Below are 19,255 nucleotides of genomic sequence, written 5' to 3'. Positions count from 1 at the left end.
ATCTCTTCCCTGACAGAGAAACTTTATCTCCTATATCCTCTGCATCCTTCTGCGTTACATCCATGGATGTGGGGCTGGCGAGTCCACGTCCAGCTGGACCCAGACACAGCCCTGTTCTGAAGAGAGATATGTCATCCACACGGGCTTACGTTTGGGGGGAGATTTGCTTTTATTTTGCTTTTGATTAATGTGCTAAGATGTTACATTAGGAAAGGCGCCCTCCACTCCCTTCCATGTGTGAGCGCCACCGGGCCGGGTGGGTTCTCAGGAGAGCAGCTGAGGCAAAATGAGTGTTCCTGGAGCTTGGCAGGGCTGCGCGGCTGTGAGGCGACGGCTCTTCCATCACACTGTCATCGCGCTGCAGAAAACAGCCCGAGCGGCCCAGCTGCAGCGCTGCCAGCGGCGCGGGGCTGACCGAAGGGACAGGGCACCCGGCCGACCCCTCCTGTCCTTAGCAGCCTCCCTCTGATGCCTGTGGTAGGTGGTAGGTGCTTCGCTGGCCATGAGACCACTGACCCATCCCTGGGCCGGGCAGGGTATTCAGCCGCTATGCTGAACAGTCTTCTGAGGACTTTGCTGTGCCCCGAGTTCCCATCATTACCATTTACTACCACTGTTACCAAAGCCACCCATCCCTAGATATGCTCCAAGACAGTCACCTAGTCCCCCTGTCAACCAGACTGCCGTTCCTTAGCCCCCTCCTGTGGAGAAACTGTGGAGCCCTGACTGTGGCAGTGGCAGTGGCTTTAACATTCAACTCAGAACAAATTTAATGAGCACCTATTATCTCCGTTTCACATGGATTCATCTCCTAGGTGCCTGCCAACCAGAATACAACAGTGAATGAACCTGGCCTTCAAAGTTTATCGGAGGAACATCCGGGATAGTGCTAGTCATCTGTTCTCCAATCTTCCTGAAAAATTCCCAGATGCCCTCTCCCCATGTATTTGGCTCCCCCTTCACCCCCACCATGAGAAACAGCCATTGCAGTTGGCTAGAGTATTAGAAAACAAGAGTATGAGGGCTTCCCTGGTGGCGCAGTGGTTACTAATCCGCCTGCCAATACAGGGGACACGGGTTCGAGCCCTGGCCCAGGAAGATTCCACATGCCACGGAACAACTAAGCCCGTGTGCCACAACTACTGAGCCTGAGCTCTAGAGCCCGCAAGCCACAACTACTGAGCCCACGTGCCACAACTACTGAGCCCACGTGCCACAACTACTGAAGCCTGCACACCTAGAGCCCATGCTCCGCAACAAGAGAAGCCACGGCAATGAGAGGCCCGTGCACCGCAATGAAGAGTAGCCCCGGCTCACCGCAACTAGAGAAAGCCCGTGCACAGCAACGAAGACCCAACGTAGCCAAAAGTAAATAAATAAAATAAATAAATAAATATATTTAAAAAAAAAAGAAAGCAAGAGTACAAAAGAGTGTGTTTAAAGTCAGACATGGGTTTAAATTGCTGCTCTACTACTTCCTTATTATGAGACGTTAAGCTACTTAACATCTCTGAGCTCAGTTTCCTCGTTTGTAAAAATGGTGATAATAAACCCAATCTGCTAACTGCTAACAAGTACAGATTGTTAATTTTGGTGCCAGACACTTGGTAGTAGACCCTGTCACATGGCAGCTGCTATTGTTGTGGTGATTACATGTTACTATTATCTCTATTGCTACGACTGTGTCATTAACAGGTTTGTGCTTAGTGAGGGAGAGGAGCCTTTTAGCGACAAGTAATATGGGGAAAACTTGGGAGAACACCCCTTCGAGGAAGCGGCATATCTAAGACTCGAGTGGGGACATGTCACATTGTACCAATTTGGGTTTTTCATTGGAAGTGGCATTTTTCTGTGACAAAAGCAAATGTCCTATCTTTCTGGAGGAAACACCTCACTGAGTTGATTTTTTTACTTACATGTGATCTTCCATTGATTCTTCCACCCCTGGGGCTCTGTTGTCTTCAAAAAATTAAGGTGCTCTCCGCCAAATCTGTCAAGAAGGGCGAATGAAAGATGCTGGGTCGGAGTTCTACGCTGAGGTTCCAGAGGGAGAAAGGGAGGCGCCGCAAACACCTACATTTCCTTAGTTTTCTTTTAAAGGGTTGGCAGATCATGATTTTAAAAATTATCATCATTTAAAATGCTTTACATGCAAACAAGTATTTTTTGCTTGTTTGCTTGTTTTTGTCTTTCATCTTTTTAGCTTGAGACAGTCAGACAGTGCTACGAGAGAGAATTACAATTTGAGGTCTCCTTTCTTTATCACCTTAGATAAGCAGAAAATCTAAAGAACTTTCTGAATTCACCTAGGAATCAGTCCATTCAGACCAGATCAATAGTTTATAGCTGAGCTTACAGTGGTCAGCAAGCAAAAATATAGAAAAACTTATATGTTGATTTTGGCTTTTATTGTACAAAAAGAACTTTCATTCGTAAAGATAATCTCTAGTTTTGGCTTATAAGGCCCAAGAAGATAAACTAGACATATACCTCCCCCCCAAGCATAAAAAAATGTCTTTCATAAAGTGGTTTTCATGACATTCATTTTCAGGTTTTCATCTTGAGCCCAATTCACAACTTGAGTACAGTTTTCCTCTTTTTATTGCCAATACATTGAACATATATATTTCTCACTGTTTAAATCAGAGGAAGAAGTTTCATCCAGGATTATTTATTTTCACTCTTTAATTTTAATTCATGTGCCTCTGGAGAATGTACCTTTTGTATGATTCTATTTCTAAAAACCAAAGGAGAACAGAAGATGAACAGAAGATACTATTGGTTAGTTCCTTTAAAAGGTTGTTTGGAGGGGGTCTCTCCTGAACTTTTTTTTTGGGTAAGTCATATTTCAAGTCTTTGATCTTGACAGCCCTGAAATACTACCTTACAATTACATAACTATGAAACGACTTTTGTTGGCTAGTGGAATGACTTTTCAAAAAGTTTCCACCAAATACACAAATATTATAGTGAAAGGATGTCAGAGTATTCCAAATGATTAGTGATGGTGTTAAAATTGCCAGTATTGCTATATATTGTACCCCTAAGAACTTTAGAATATGTTATGGCATATTTATGGCAAGGCCTTCATCTAAGTAGTCTGACTGGGGTTTTGTTTTGTTTTGTTTTGTTTCCTTTTTAAAGTGATTGGTAATTTCTTCTTTTAGTCTTTTGCACATGCCTTGCTCTTCCTAAAAGACATTTAAACCGTTAATTTTTTTCAGTGGGGAAAAATAATCTATAGTCAAACAAGAGTTAGAGCAACTGAACCAAATAACTACTACCGTCTCAAATATTTGTTAATTCAGTAAGTATTTACTCTACAGTCATAACATATCATACAATACAAATTCAACTATGCGCACTTGGCCTGTCTCTCCCCCACCAAAAAGAAAGAGAAAGAAAAATAATACTTTCAACAGTGTGGACGTTCCAACCACCCACTCACTCAATGACAGAACCCAGATTCAGCGAGATGAGGGGACATACCTGCTGTTGTCTCGGCTGGTTTTACTCCCCTTGTACCTCTTAGAGGCAAGTCTGAGTGTAAGGCTAGGGTTTGAAAGTTAAGTGTTTTGGGGGTACATCAAGACCTCTAAATAAGAGCCAGCTGATTCATCTGGTTTCCAAGCAAAAACAGACAAAACAAAACAGCAATCTGATCCATTGTTGGATAAAAACACAGTGAGCACTGTCCCTGTATTCTATTTCATAAGCCAATGAAGAGCTTTTTAGAGGATAATCTTAACTCCAAGGCTCATTTGCCCTACCCCTTATGGTAGATGCTCAGTACAATGCAGTTAAGTAAGATGCACCTGCTGTATACAAGGCTCTGTTCTGAAATTACAGGGAAAATTAAGGGGAAAATTCCTGGATTACTTAGTGAACTTGAGAATGAGTCACATTTTTTTTGTAGAGTGGGCCAATCTTTTTATTTTAAATAATAATGGCCAATTTTTTAAATTAATTAATTAATTTATTTTTGGCTCCATTGGGTCTTTGCTGTTGCACACTGGCTTTCTCTAGTTGCGGTGGGCGGGGGCTACTCTTCGTTGCAGTGTGCGGGCTTCTCTTGTTGCGGAGCACGGGCTCTAGGTGCGCCAGCTTCAGTAGCTGTGGCACGCGGGCTCAATAGTTGTGGCTCACGGGCTCTAGAGCGCAGGCTCAGTAGTTGTGGCACACAGGCTTAGTTGCTCCGTGGCATGTGGGATCTTCCCCGACCAGGGCTCGAACCCGTGTCCCCTGCATTGGCAGGCAGATTCTTAAGCACTGCGCCACCAGGGAAGTCCCGAGTGAGCCAATCTTGACATGTCCTTTTCTAACCTAATAAACTAATCTTTACTTTCCTTATTAGGAACTGTGAGCATGTCAAATGATATACATTTAAAAGGTGAGATAAGAAGACAGATATTTGTTTTTAAACTTCTGTTTTTAGAAATAATTATTGATAGAGTCGGAGATTTTATTATCGGTGGTGGTGGTGGTAGTGCTTTAGAATAAGCTAGTGATTTAGAAACAGAAGTGTAAACACAGAGAGTTTATTTGCAGATCGCTGAGACACAGTAGCCAGTGGATGGCTTTATTGGTAACCTGTACAGTATGTCCGCATTGTATACGCATGGGCCATAACATCAAAGTTAACTGATATGTACACAGGTTCAGTGAATTACCTCCGTTTCCAGTCTCACTTGCACCAAATCTGAAATGCATCATGCCAAGCATTTCCCCCTGTTTTAATGAAGGATATTTTCAAGAAAGTCCAATCCACCTGTTTTTAATTCTGTTACAGATTATTCCCTTAAGATGTTGCCTTGCCTGAGCTATCTCTATCCAAAAAACACAAAAAAAAATCTTTTTACTCTTTCTTTTTAAGGTTTCTTTGCAAACAGGTGGTTCTTCAAACAGCTGGGGGCCTCTGCAGCCCTCAACTCATGTTGATTCAAGCTCAGAATGAGCCTTGTTTAATCAATTGGTCTCCCCAAGGGGTTGGAAGATATACCACCCCATGATCAGGAGGAGAGAGCTGTGAAGAAAGCATTGAATTTTCTCACAACTCTAAACCTAATCCACGCTCCCCCCCAACCTCCCTCCTTATAGGATCAAATGGAAATTGCAAATGTTTCATGCAATATCTCATTCAAGCTGACCATTTCCATTCAAAAGGAACAGGGGTGATAAGGATGGGGAATGTGACTTTCGGACGGAGGGCCATCCTGTCTGGGGCAGCATCATCATTTGGGATTACATCTACAGATCTTGGTAGCTTTATTTTATAACTAGAAAGGATGGCAGGGAAAGCAAAGAACATCCTCATTAAAGCTGATTTACTGGAGAGGCTCAAAATCCTCCTTTCCTTTTTGGTATCACCCAAGTTACTCATGTCAATTTGTGAAGCTGCACATCATTATTTTAATTGTCTGCAGCCCTTGGGTGAGTTTTAATAATCTCACTGGTCTGGCTACAAGCAGGGCTCCGGACACTACAGTTAAAGAGTTTTCACAGAGATTACAGCATAGAGAATATGGTCAATAATATTGTCATAATTTTGTACGGGGACATATGGTTACTAGACTTATCAGAGTGATCATTTCATGATGTATGCAAATATCAAATCACTATGTTATACACCTGAAACTAACATGATATTGTAAGTCAACTGTATTTCAGTTTTTAAAAGATTTTTAAGAGTTTTCACAGAGAAATTTGGTGGCCATCAATTCGGTGGAACTGAAGGGACATAGTCATTGACAAACTTTGGAACAAGATTTGTTTTGTTTTGTTTTTCCTTCTCTTATAACATAGAAGCTGATTATCTTCTGATGTAACAAAGATAAATTGGAATCTGGCTCTGGCAAAAGTTTTTATTTGATCAACAAAACACAGCATAAAGAATAGTCCTGCTCACAGATATAGAAAACAAACTCATAGTTACCAAAGGGGAAAGGGGGGAAGGGATAAATTAGGAGTTTGGGATTAGCAGACACAAACTGCTATATATAAAATAGATAAACAAGATCCTACTGTATAGCCCAGGGAACTATATTCAATATCTTGTAATAACCTATAATCGAAAGGAATCTGATATATATAGATATCAGATATATATATCTGAATCATTTTGCTACACACCAGAAACTAACACAACCTTGTAAATCAACTATAATTCCATTAAAAAAAAAAAGTGCTGCATATCTCTGCTTTCCATAGCTCTCTCTTCTGTAGGTTCATCCCTGCTGAAAATTTTCCCTTTTCTCCAACCCTCCTCACAACTTTCCTAGAGGAAAAAACCCTAAACAAAATCTCCCATTGCACAGAATGTTAGTTATCAGACAATGGAGTGTCAGTGGGCTCAACTTCAGAGAAAGAAATATCCAGCCTAGAGAAAGGGAAATCATCCTGTGCTCGAATCAGCTACATATACGCCCTTTCTATTGTTATTCCTTTCTCCTTCATTTACCTTTTGCTCTGGAGAACCCTCAGGCCTGTATTTCAAACCCCACTCGGAAGCGCTCAGCTAAAGAGTTAATGAACCCCCAGCTCTGGCTGCAGATTCCACCCACAGTCTTGGGTGTGTCCTGCCTGAACTTCTGCTCTTTACTCAAAGCTACTTGATGAATGGAAACTTTAAACATTCTTTGGATGTTCCTGGTGTTTGAATCACTGTCTAAAATGGGTTTGACATTAAGAAGTTTGGAAACTTATTGGAGAGAGAAAGGGGAAAAGGTGAGGGAAAATGTGGGAACTATCTGTCTAAAAAATAGGTGATCCTGTTTTATCTCAGAACAGATCCACACCGTAAACCAAACAGCGGTCTCCGGAGGGCAAGTGTGAGTGGCATCTAGACAGCCCATCAGGGACCATGAAGACTGTTGATATTGCTGCCAGCCTTCTGTCTGGACCTTTCTTGTAACACTCTTCAGCACCATTCTAGATTTGTGTGATTCTAAGTCTCTGTGGCTACAAGAAGAAAACTGAAGTCCAACTGAAGTAGAAGTAAAATTATTTTCTTATAGTTTGTTTTTTTTGTTTTTTTTTTTTAATAAATTTTATTTTTATTTATTTATTTATTTTTGGCTGTGTTGGGTCTTCGTCTCTGTGCGAGGGCTTTCTCTAGTTGTGGCGAGCGGGGGCCACTCTTCATCGCAGTGCGTGGGCCTTTCACTGTCACGGCCTCTCTTGTTGCAGGGCACAGGCTCCAGACGCGCAGGCTCAGTAGTTGTGGCTCATGGGCCCAGTTGCTCTGCGGCATGTGGGATCTTCCCAGACCAGGGCTCGAACCCGTGTCCCCTGCATTGGCAGGCAGATTCTCAACCACTGCGCCACCAGGGAAGCCCCTGTAGTTTGTTTTTGAGTGAGTATTAGAAAACCAAGAAGTTGAGGAGGTGAGCTGGGATCTCTGGAGAATCTCTTGGATTATAAGGCAGGTGTAGCTAAGAGTGGCCCATCAAAAGGTTCTCTGAAGTAACCCACTGGAGGTGCCAGGGAAACTGGCATGGGGGAAGTCAGACCAAATAGGCCTTATTAATAGATACCTCAGATTCACTGTCACACACAGGGTGGGGGGATGGATGGGACATGACAATGGAAATGGAAAATGGGGTGAAGGCAAAGTGGGGGTGAAATAACAAGGGTTACATGGATACAATGAGACAAGGAGAGTGGAGCAAGTGTAAAGGGCTGGTTGATGCTGAGATTCAGAAAAAAAAATCTTTCTTTAAACAAATCAACACCATATTTGTGCCTCTTACAGAGGTAAGAAAAGTGGGGGCGAAGCAGCCCCAAATAATCTCCAAGAGCACCAACCTTTTTGGAGATATGACAATCTATAAAGCCTCTGATTTCCCAACACTCTCCCTTCTGCTCCTCCCAGGGCAGAGTGATGTCGATTTATGAAGCATAAGTGAACGAGGTTAATTTAGCTTTGAGGATTTCTCAACAGGCTTCTGATAATTGGAGACAGTCTAGGTTGTTGTGAAGCTGAATCTGGAAGTTCCTGCCATCCCACAAATCTGGGCCTAGAGAAACAGACTCACTGCCTCAGGGAGAAAAGAAAGAAAAAGGAGTACCCAAAACCCCCCTTTTCAGGTAACTAACCAGAAAAAGGAGAGGCAATCGTATTTAATATATGATTTTGTGGCCTCAGAGATCCACCCTTCTGAGATCCAGCTGTGCGGTTGGTACTGCCGAGCTCTGGTCCTGGAGAAGGGACCTGCCAAGGCCGAGGGCACTGTGGATCTCCAGACAGCTGGGTAGAGGCCTAGACAGGAGCCTCTGAAGGTGAATCATGCTGGTTAGTGAGTTTCCTCAAACAAAGAGCACACGCGCGCACATGTACTAGATGGAGGACAGCTTTCTATTAACATTTCCTTCTGAGCTAAGCTCGAGGCACAGGCCAGCTTTTTCCCATAGAAAAGGAGAGAGCTGAATGGAGATCCCTACACTCACGGGTTTTCTTCATGAGGTCCTAATTTTTCATTATTTGCCGCAAGTAATTTTATATACGTTGAGATGGATGAGCCACCTAACACGGACACGGCCAAGCTTACGGCTCAGCCTCCTGTTGGAAAAAGTCTCTGAAATCCTTCAGCTCTAAAATAAGTCCTTCTTCCTATGCTCCCAACCAAGTTTTTGTTAACAGCAGCCAGAGCTGTTTTCAATACTCTTCAGCTCAAGGCTGACATCTAAAGTGGAGACAGGCTCAGCAACCTCTACGGAGGCTGTAAGGCAGATGCTTACTGAATATCTGCCTTCTGCGTGTCCGGTGTCACGAGAGGCCCCAGGGGATCACAGAGGAACAGGACCCAGTAGTTCCTGCCCTTGAGAAGCTCAGGGTCTAGCGGGGGAGCCAGGCTCCAAGGCTCCTCACATGGTAGCAGCTCCTGAATGGGGGGCATGGTTGCTAGGCAGCGGGTTCAGAACAGTTACTCAAGTTGGGAAGTCAAGTCCTGCTTTTAGCTCTTCCCCTTGACATGTGAGATAAGTCACTCGTCTCGGGATCCTGTGCCTACCGTGTAATACATATAATTAGAGAATTACTTAACATCTCTCCTATAATGAGCTGCAGTTGCATATGCCTGGATATATTTTAATGATTAAAATTAAAAGGGAATATAATTTTGTTCCCAGATCATCTTGAGTAAAATCCAAGCACCTTTTCTCACCAGTCTCACAGGTTATTACTATATTTCTATGGTGTCCTCCAAAACGCGATTCACAAATTCAATAAGTATTTGCTAAGAGAATGAGCAAAGGACTCATGCTACCATTTTGATTTCTTTGAATCATTTGTTGGCTCCTCATGCTACAATGTTTAGCATTTAGACAACTCTGCCCTTCACTCTACCATGGACCTCTGCCCAGTATCCATTCCCTCTTTTTCTAGTATATAATACCCCCTCGTTTGGCTTTAGGGACAATCCCTCCTTAGAGGATACAATCATGGTGGTTCTTTCATACAAACCTAAGCTAAGCTAGAAACATAACATCAGAATTTCAGTCTGGAATGTTCTTGAGAACATGATCAGAGTTCAACTGTGACTACAGTATTCTGAAGAGATTATTCCTTAGTTCCTGCTGCCAGGACCCCAGGACCTGATCTGGCTCCTGTCCTCTTCGAACCTGTTTTCTGCTTTCCCTTTAGTTCTGTGGCCTACCTTCATATCCTCAATAAATATCTTTTGTGCTTAAATGAATTGAAGTTGGTTTCTTTTGCTTGCAGTTGAAGTAGTCTACCTGCTGCACACACCTTCAGGTTATTACACTAGGATTCCAAAGTAGAAAGAGAACTTTCAGAGCTAAAGAAGTCTTCAAAATCTAGTCCAACCCTTTTGTTTTGCCGATGATCAGACCCAGAGGAGTTAAGTGACTTGACCAAAATCCTAACATTGGTTGGTGAGAGTCAAGCCTAGAACCTAGGAGACCTGGCTTCCTGTCTAGGTGCCTTTCCGATTTTTCACTGTTTCCTGTCCTTAGGTCTCCTCTTCTAAGGTTATTGCCTATGGCTGCTTTCACACTACAATGCCAGAGTTGAATAGTTACGATAGAGGACGTACCATTCCCAAAGTCTCAAATATTTACTCGCTGGCCCTTTACAGAGAAAGTTTGCCAATACCTGCCACACAAAATTCATAAATGAATGAGTGTGTCTGTGTTCCAATAAAACTTTATTTATAGACATTGAAAAGCGAATTTCATATAATTTTCAAGTTTCTCCTAATATTCTTCTTTTGTTTTGTTCCCAAACATTTAAAAACGTAAAAGCCATTCTTACGGGGCTTCCCTGGTGGCGCAGTGGTTGAGAATCTGCCTGCCAATGCAGGGGACACGGGTTCGAGCCCTGGTCTGGGAAGATCCCACATGCCGCAGAGCAACTAGGCCCGTGAGCCACAACTACTGAGCCTGCACGTCTGGAGCCTGTGCTCCGCAACAAGAGAGGCCGTGATAGTGAGAGGCCCACGCACCGTGATGAAGAGTGGCCCCCGCTCGCCACAACTAGAGAAAGCCCTCGCACAGAAACGAAGACCCAACACAGCCAAAATAAATAAATAAATTTATTTTTTTAAAAAGCCATTCTTAGCTCATGGACTGTACAAAAACAGACAGAAGTCTAGGTTTGACCTAGCCCACCAATCCCTGGCTTAAGCCAGTTTGAATTAGGGTTTTTGCTATTTTCAGTGAAATACAACTTAACTGATACAATAAAATTATCATACATTTATTGATCATCTACCATGTGTTAGGCGTGCAGTGAGAAATGACATACAGCCTCTTCGGAACCCAAGGACCTCACAATCTAGTTAGGGATTCAAAGCCTTCCACAATCATAGCCACCATTTACTGAGCATTTATGACAATGTGCTAACTCTCTTGCCTTTAGATGAATTATCTCAATCTTCATTAACAATGCTACGAGACAGTTTATATTATTATTCCTACTTTACAGGTGGGGAAGTGAGGCTCAGAGAGATCAAGCACCTTGCCTAAGGTCACCTAGCTAGCAGGTAGTAGAGTGAAGACCTCTACCCAGGTTGTATGACTCTGAAGCCTGAGGACCCAACCACTGTGCTAGGTGAACCCTCCATAGTGTGGCTCACGCCCGCACTTGGATTCCCACTGTCCACCATCTGCCCCCTCCTGCCCCATCCTCACAGACTGGAGGACTCACTGTGCACCACGCCTGTCCCTCATAGCTTTCCCTGAAATGCTGCTCAGCCCTCTATCCCAGTTCTTTGAACATCCTAACCACCAACTCTTAGTAACTACTCTTCTGAACACCCACAGCATCCGATGTCTTGATAACTCATCTTGAGCTTATAGAGGGTTTTGATTGCCATTTAACTTTTTCTGTTTGTTCTCTTTATACTACTGGTGTCAGGGTGGGAACTGCCTCTTGGGTAAACTTCAGGGACAGGCATACAGTGAGCTTAAAGTTGGGAAAAATCTCAGCTAAAGAATGAGATAAAAGGAGAGGTTGAGCAGCTAAAGAAACAATTAAGGGGACTTCCCTGGCGGTCCAGTGGTTGGGACTTCGCCTTCCAATGCAGGGGGCGTGGGTTCAATCCTTGGTCGGGCAGCTAAGGTCCCACATGCCTTGCGGCCAAAAAACCAAAACAAAAAACAGAAGCAATACGGTGACAAATTCAATAAAGACTTTAAAAATGGTCCACGTCAAAAAAAATCTAAAAAAAAAAAAAAAAAAAAAGACAAACTGAGAAACAATTAAGAACAATTAAGAACTAAAACAACAGCACCTTCTATAAATAAGAAAAATAAAAGCACAAAAAAGACCACCCCCTCCCCCCAAATGAAACAAATACATCTGGGAAATACTTGAGGTAGTAAAAGTTAAAACAGGGAGACAAGATAAAGGTTAAAGCAACAATAAAGAAAGGAATAGAAATGGAGGATAAATTGGTGTCTATATCTGAAAGAGAAGCCTCCTCCCCACCCCAAAAAAGATAACTGGAAAAATATTTGAGGACATGATACAGAAAAATTTCTCCAAACTCAAGGAACATTTGAATCTAATTTAAAAGATTAGATTTAAAAGTCTTCACTCTAAACTAGGAAAATTTGATATAGAACCATCAATAAGACTCCAAAAATAAAGAATTCTTCAAGCATCCTACAAGGGGAAAATGATGAACCTGGCTTCATCCTTCTAAATAGCAACATTTGATGCCAGAAAGTAATGGAAGAATACCCACAAGTTCTAAAGGAAAGCAAAGGTGACCCAAGGATATTACTCTCAGCAAGCAGTCCTTTGCATACAGAGAAGGTAAGAGTCAGACATTCTCAAATATGAAGGAATTCAGGGAATATAGCATTGAGTCCTTCTGCAGGGAAAAGGAAAGAAAAAACTGCTTGACAGGGACTTCCCTGGTGGCTCAGTGGTTAAGAATCCGTCTGCCAATGCAGGGGACACGGGTCTGATCCCTGGTCCGGGAGGATCCCACGTGCCGCGGAGCAACTGGGCCCATGCGCCACAACTGCTTAGCCTGTGCTCTGGAGCCCGCAAGCCACAGCTGCTGAGCCCACGTGCCACAACTACTGGAGCCCGTGCTCCTAGAGCCCCTGTTGGGCAACAGGAGAAGCCACCACAGTGAGAAGCCCACGCACCGCAGCAAAGAGTAGCCGCCGCTCGCCGCAACTAGAGAAAGCCTGTGCTCAGCAACAAAGACCCAACGCAGCCAAAAATTAAAAAAACAAATTAAATAAATTAAAAAACAAAACAAAACTGCTTGACGATGAAATACAGCCATCGAGAAACTGATCAAATTAGAGGATTAGTAATGTGAAAGTTTGAAAAGAGGACTAGCAATAAACATTGAATCCAGAGAACTAAACCTGTGGAGAAATAAGTGAATGCAGAATCATTCAGAATGTAGGTGCTATAAACCCAAACAAATTAAAAATAATAGAAGCATCAAAAACTGGGAGATGGGAAGAAGCATGAGAGCACTAAAACGTCTAATCACTGGGTGGGAAGTCAATCAAAACTACCCACCCAAACTTTCAGTTGATTTTCATCATCTAATTCTTTTTCTTAACCTTGGACTGATCTTTTAGGAACGAATATATCTTGTCATTCAGGAACTAATAATATTTGAAGTTCATCAAGTTCACCTGAGTAGTCTGGAATATACTTACTGTGTGTTATGCATTATTTTTGGATGGTAATAGTAGCAATAGGTAATTCTTGTTACGTGTTACCTTTACTACACTATGTGTCAAACACTATCTTAAGTGATTTAATGCATCTGCATATTTAATACTCATAAGATTCCTAAAGGGTAGATACTATCATCACCCCTATTTTACAGATGAGGAAACAAGCATAGGGATGCTTCCTACGGTGGCACAGGTAGTAACTGGGAGAGCTAAGAGTCAAACCCAGGGCTTCAGGCTCCAGAGTCTGTGCTCTTAACTGTCACCCTATATTGCTTGTCCACAAGTAGGCAGGTAGGTCATTTTGGGCTGTCCTTGTACTTTGAATTTTTAATTGATGATTATGTATCATGTTTTTTTTAAAGTCATTACTGAACTATGAAAGAGCTTATACTTGGAAAACAGGATGAATCCTCCCAGGTATTACACAAGCCAACTGAGCAGAGCCTAAAATAGCCCCTCACACACATCCTGCTCTCCTGACTACTAATCTAGGCAACTTCTCCTCAGAGGGAGAGGGGGTGTTCAGAGGATTAACTCCTTAACAAACTAGCACGGGCTTGGGAACAATAGGTGGTCTGAGACTTTAATGATAATCATTGCAAAAGGGTTGAATCGAAATTCAAAACAGCATACCTGTGTTTTATTGGCTTTGCACAGATTAGCTGGAGGAAATAAGCATCCTTAAGGGATCACCTCAGTGAGAGAAGAAAATGTGTAATAAGCCAAAGGTCGAAGAAGTCCCTGGTGTATGCGGTCACGCGTCCAGGTTACTGTATCTCTGAACAATCTGCTGGACGGCTTCCTTTCAAATGACATAACAACCAGCGTGATGCATTCTGCCATCCAAGCGCTATATAATAAGGGTGGTAATGGGCGGCACTCCCGGGAGGGCGGAGGAACAGCTGTTTGTGTCACCTGGGAATGGGGTCCACATACAAACCTCATCTCTTTGACAACAATTCTAAAGTCCTCCATCACTGTCACTCACCCGCAAAATTAATGACTAAAGGGGAGAAGGAGAGGAAATGCCTTAGCCCCTGAAACAGAGAGAAAGACTGGGAGAGGGACAGAGCAAGTTAATAAATAAAACAAGAGCCTGAAGGGAAGAGCTGCTTTGTCAGAATATAAATATTTCCCTTCCCCTTTTATCTTTAATGTAGTGTGAGAAGCTTATTAAAGGGAAATGCATCTCTGTCCCTGGAGCCCTCGCACAAGCCTTGCAGGGAGCTGCCTGCAGAATGGGCTGGCCTAGCCCCACGCTTATAAACTCTTCCCCGCTGCAAGTGAGCGTAACGTGCAGAGCAATAAAGAAGGGCTGAGGGAAGAAAGGGAAGCCATTGTGGCCATTAGGATCCTTATCTTGATGGTCTGGTGGCATGTTATGTTAATCATTGGGAAATGCTGAGAGACTGAGGATGAGGAATGCCTATCTGCTCAAAGGCTTGGCTTGAGATTCCAAGGGAAGCTGGCATTACTAGACTTTTACTCCACTCCATTAGAGAGAACAATATCCAGATTGAGACAAAGGGGAATTTGTCTTCAAGAGTAAGACAGACATAAAAGCTGACGAGCATCCTGTGAATATTCCTCCTCCAAGGAGCTCTCCATGGCTGCAGACCTCACATCTCCGAGAAGACAGCCAGGCTGGGCAGTCCCAATGTCCAACCTTCTTGCTCCCAGAAACATCATTATTCCAACAGCGCAGAAGATTTTCACCCTCCATATCTTCTTCCCAAAAGCCCTAAAAGGAGGATGGAACTTTCACAGCCTGCAAAGCAACTCAGGCTAGCACAGAGCCTTGTACTCATTGGATACCCAGGAAGCTTGAATGGTATGACGCAGGGACTGTGCTGGCCCTGTTTATCACTGTATGTGTAGAGCCAAGCACGGCACCTAGTACACATGCTTTTGGATGGAAGAGTTGAACACATGCATTTGGACACAGTGAAGGTGTCTTTTTAGTTGGCTATCTTTTCAGCCTCTTCAAAGGATCTCAGTTCTGATCAGGATTGGGGTTCTGCCAAGCTCTGGTACTATCACATCTTCGCTGACCATTTAGAGATATTCAGCCATGTGATTACACAAGAAAAAGCCATCCATTCATCAGGTACCATAGTCTAGCCTAAGGCCGGATGGGGGTGTGGGTTGGAGACAGCTAAAATCGGCTGCCAAAAAGTGCTTCTCCTTCCTCTGGACCGAGCTTGCCCAGGGGAGCTGGCCCCAGTTGCTTTATACTATATACTATACCTACCCCATAGCACACACATGCATTTATATTTCTACAGTGTAAATGATGGAGGGGACAGAAATTTTTTTAATCAGCATTTCTGGCTCTCTTGCCAGGGTATTCATATATCCCTTGCACTTCGCAAGAGTTTACTGCCATTTCAAACCCACCAGGCATCACGTAATCATTCCTGCTGCCGAACCTACTTTGCCTCCCCATTCAGGCCCCTCCCCATTATGATGTCTTTTTTTGGTCTCATCCTCCCTAATTTTGTGCGTCTGGTTCCCTTTCCCACTGAACCCCATCTAGGCTGGAATAAAGACTCATCTACAAATCAGAGGGCTCAAGTCATTGCTATTCCACTACGCTCACCACTTTCAGGACCAATTACATCTTATGGCAATGTCTGTGTTACAGGGAAGTATATAATCCAGGGAGGATGAGCCATCCTTAGCCGGTTCCTAGGGAATTCCCTGCCCACTATTCTAAACATTGACTAAGAGCTATTTACAATACCTGATTTAATATTCTGCCTCTTACATAAGCCCTGTCCAGCCTCCCCTCAGCCTCAGCCGGTTTGGGGGCCTGGAATCTTGAGAGGGCCTATTTCCAATGTTCTCACAGACAGTCCAGAGGAGGAGGAGGTGTGGGGGAAGGGTGGCACGCACATATCTGAGGGGCAGTTGTGTGGAAGGGGGATTAAGTTTATACTGTGAAGATCAATGGAAGCCTTGGAGAGGCAGATTTCAGTTCAATAGAATGAAGGACTTTTTAACAATTAAAGCTGTCGGAAAAATGGAACAGGAACCCTTTAAAGAGACCCCTCCCTCTCTGGAGTTCAGGCAGGGGCGAGATCTCTCCAGCCAGAGCTGCCCGATTGTCAGCAACACACATACTTCATAGTCGTGTGCTCAAGCAGTGCCTCCAGTTCCTGAGCCAGACTACCTGGGTTCATATCCTGCCCTAAAACTTACTAGCTCTATGATCTTGGGCAAGCTATTTAGCCTTTCTAAAAAACGCAGATAAAAACACATTAGACTTTCAGGGAAATTGTGAGGCTTTCTTTTCTTTCTTCCTCTCTTTTAAATGTTTATCAAAAGAATCTTTACACAGTAAGACAGTGTTCTAAGACTTTAGGTTCTCAAAGTTCTTTCTGGTTTATAGAAGTCATAAAAGAGAGGCCACCATTTTTCACTAGCTACAACATAAAACAGCATTTTGTAATTAATTGTTATTTTACATACCTACATATGTAACACAAACCTTACTGTTTAAGCTTTCAGAAATTGTGATGAGGAAGATTCTTTTAAACCAACAAATTGAATTGCAGAGGGTAAAGAAAGGTAGAAAACAACAGCTCATTTATTCAACCAATATTTATTAAGCACCCACCTTGTGCAAAGCTTCTTGGGAAATACAAATATGGCCGAGATGCCGATGTGCCTGCCTGGGGCTTGCCGTGTAGCAAGTAACTGTTTCTGACCCTTCCATTTGCAAAAATGGGCAGTGTTCCACAGGTTCTGTAAATTTTAAAATGCTCTGTAGGGCGTTTTGAATTGGTTTGTATTCTAAAAGAAATGGACAAGACAATAATATAAAGCATGGTAAAAAATATACCACTGAAATTTTCTCCCCGTTTTCCACTAAAAGTTTAGATTCTCTAAAGATTGTGATCATGTTGATAAACTATGTACATATTGCCTAGGAATGAAAAATAACTCTTTTTCTTTCGTTTGTACTTAGCACAGTTCTTGGTTCTGAAAGTCCTCTGCCTAAAAAGGACATGGGTAGAAATAAACATGCGATGCCCAAAATATCTTTTTTCTATGGGTTTCAGGCATCCAGATTTGGAAGAGAAAGCTTTCTCTTCGGTAGCTCCTGTGCTCTGCAGCAACTTTCAAATATCCATCTCTTCAGCTTATTAATTCATTGGAAATACTCAATTGGAAACATGACTTTCCCTTGGCCCTGGCATTTCTACAGTATTTTCATTCTCAACTGAGCATAGAGGATGCTGGTGGCCTTCTGAGAAGCCAGAAACTTTAGCCCCCATCTGCCTCAACCCTTTAAAACCATTAAAGAACAATAATAATTACCCTTTATTGAGCATTTACAACATGCCAAATACTAAGTTCATTGCATTATCGCATTTGATCTTCATAATCCTGTGTGGCAGGTGTTAGTATCATCACCATTTTACAGATGAGGAAACTGAGGCCCAGGGCAGTTAAGCAGATTGTCCAAAGCCACACAACCAACAAGCTGCTGAACAAGGATTTAAATCTACAAAACCTCTGCTCTCAACATTACTCTCAAACTGCATCTCCAAAGAAAGAGGATAGGAGTCCCCACTATACCAAAAATGAGAACATTCAAAACAGATAATGGGAAGGACTCCCCCGGGGGTCCAGTGGTTAAGACTCCGCCTTCCAATGCAGGGGCACGTGTTCAATCCCTAGTCAGGGAACTAAGATCCCTAGTCAGGGAACTAAGATCCCACGTGCCACAAAGAAAAAAAAAAAAGTTAATGGGAAAACTACTTTATCACTCCCCCTAGCAGAGTGAAAAATGTAATATGGCTCCTATACACCTCACAGTGAACCAGCATCCCATGAATGTCCTGGTCTTGTGATGTCCTCTTGGACAGCTGGCTACAAAAGAGGAAGATAGAAACACGTCCTCAAGGAGGCTGCCACAGAATACACATGTTCACCCTGTCTGCTCTCTGGGGCTTTCTCCAGGCCAGACATACGTAGGTGCTTAGGTGGCTCACAGTCCTAGGAGCAGACTCAACTTCTTCCCTGTGCTTCTTTCCTTCCCACCAGTTTTTTTCTTCAAAGCGAGAACTGGGTTCAACGTCCTGTTCTTTTACCTGCTATCTGTGTGATTTTAGACCTCTCTTTACTTTGGTTTCCCCATCTATAAAATGGGTCCAATAAATAGTCGCCACCTCAAAGGGCTGCTGTGAGGATAAAGATTCAAGGAGATAGTGCTGGTTAAGGGTTTAGCGCAGTGCCTAACCATGGTAAGCCCTCAATAAGCATCAGCTGTTAATAAAAATAGTAATGATAAGACTAATACCAGGGGCTTCCCTGGTGGCGCAGTGGTTAAGAATCTGCCTGCCAATGCAGGGAACACGGGTTCGAGCCCTGGTCTGGGAAGATCCCACATGCCGCGGAGCGACTAAGCCCGTGAGCCACAACTACTGAGCCTGCGCGTCTGGAGCCTGTGCTCCGCAACGGGAGAGGCCCGCGCACCACGATGAAGAGTGGCCCCCGCTCTCCGCAACTGGAGAAAGCCCTCATACAGAAACGAAGACCCAACATAGCCAAAAATAAAAAATATAAATAAATCAATCAATTTAAAAAAAAAAAACTAATACCAGACACCAGAGTCTGTCAGCTGGCTTTCTCTTAACCGTTCAACTGGCATTTAAGTCAGGGTATCATCAACCCTGGGTGCTAAGACACAGCAGGACCAATATGATCCTCAGAACTAAGGCTTTAAAATAACGAGTCATCTCTGGGAGCGGTGGACTAGCTTTATAAATTTCAGGCCAGGGGAAGAAGAGGAGTGAAGTTTCACAGGTAAACCAAAGCCCCTTTTGCTAGAGTGAGGAGTCTGACGCCTCTTTTGTTTATTTCTTCTCTAAATGTTTCCTCTCCCGCCTCCTGGGCTGTTTTCAAAACTCCTCCGTTTTGGTAGCAGCTCTTCACAAGTCTGCTGGAGGCCACAGGAGCAGGCCAACAGCCCCTCCCAAGCTCAAACAGCCAGCAGGAACTGCCCCAGGGCCCTCCCCTGGCTCGGGTCTGGCTGCCCCACAGTGGTTTCTGCAGCCCCGCTTCCGGCGCCTTCCAG

General features: G+C 43.4%; 1 long non-coding RNA gene across 1 annotated transcript; it reads right to left on the bottom strand.

The window, feature by feature from the left end:
- Nucleotides 1-7,044: 7,044 nt before the first annotated feature.
- Nucleotides 7,045-12,886, bottom strand: LOC309631138. Its single transcript, XR_014246089.1, has 2 exons — nucleotides 11,717-12,886; nucleotides 7,045-11,478 (listed from the first exon to the last, which is right to left on the bottom strand). It is a non-coding gene; the product is annotated as an uncharacterized lncRNA (long non-coding RNA).
- Nucleotides 12,887-19,255: the final 6,369 nt, after the last annotated feature.

The sequence above is a fragment of the Balaenoptera borealis genome (assembly GCF_965194805.1).
Source record: "Balaenoptera borealis genome assembly, chromosome: 6".
NCBI lineage: Eukaryota > Metazoa > Chordata > Mammalia > Artiodactyla > Balaenopteridae > Balaenoptera > Balaenoptera borealis.
The sequence above is the reverse complement of the archived record's forward strand: the minus strand, read 5'-3'. Positions and strand labels throughout refer to the sequence as shown.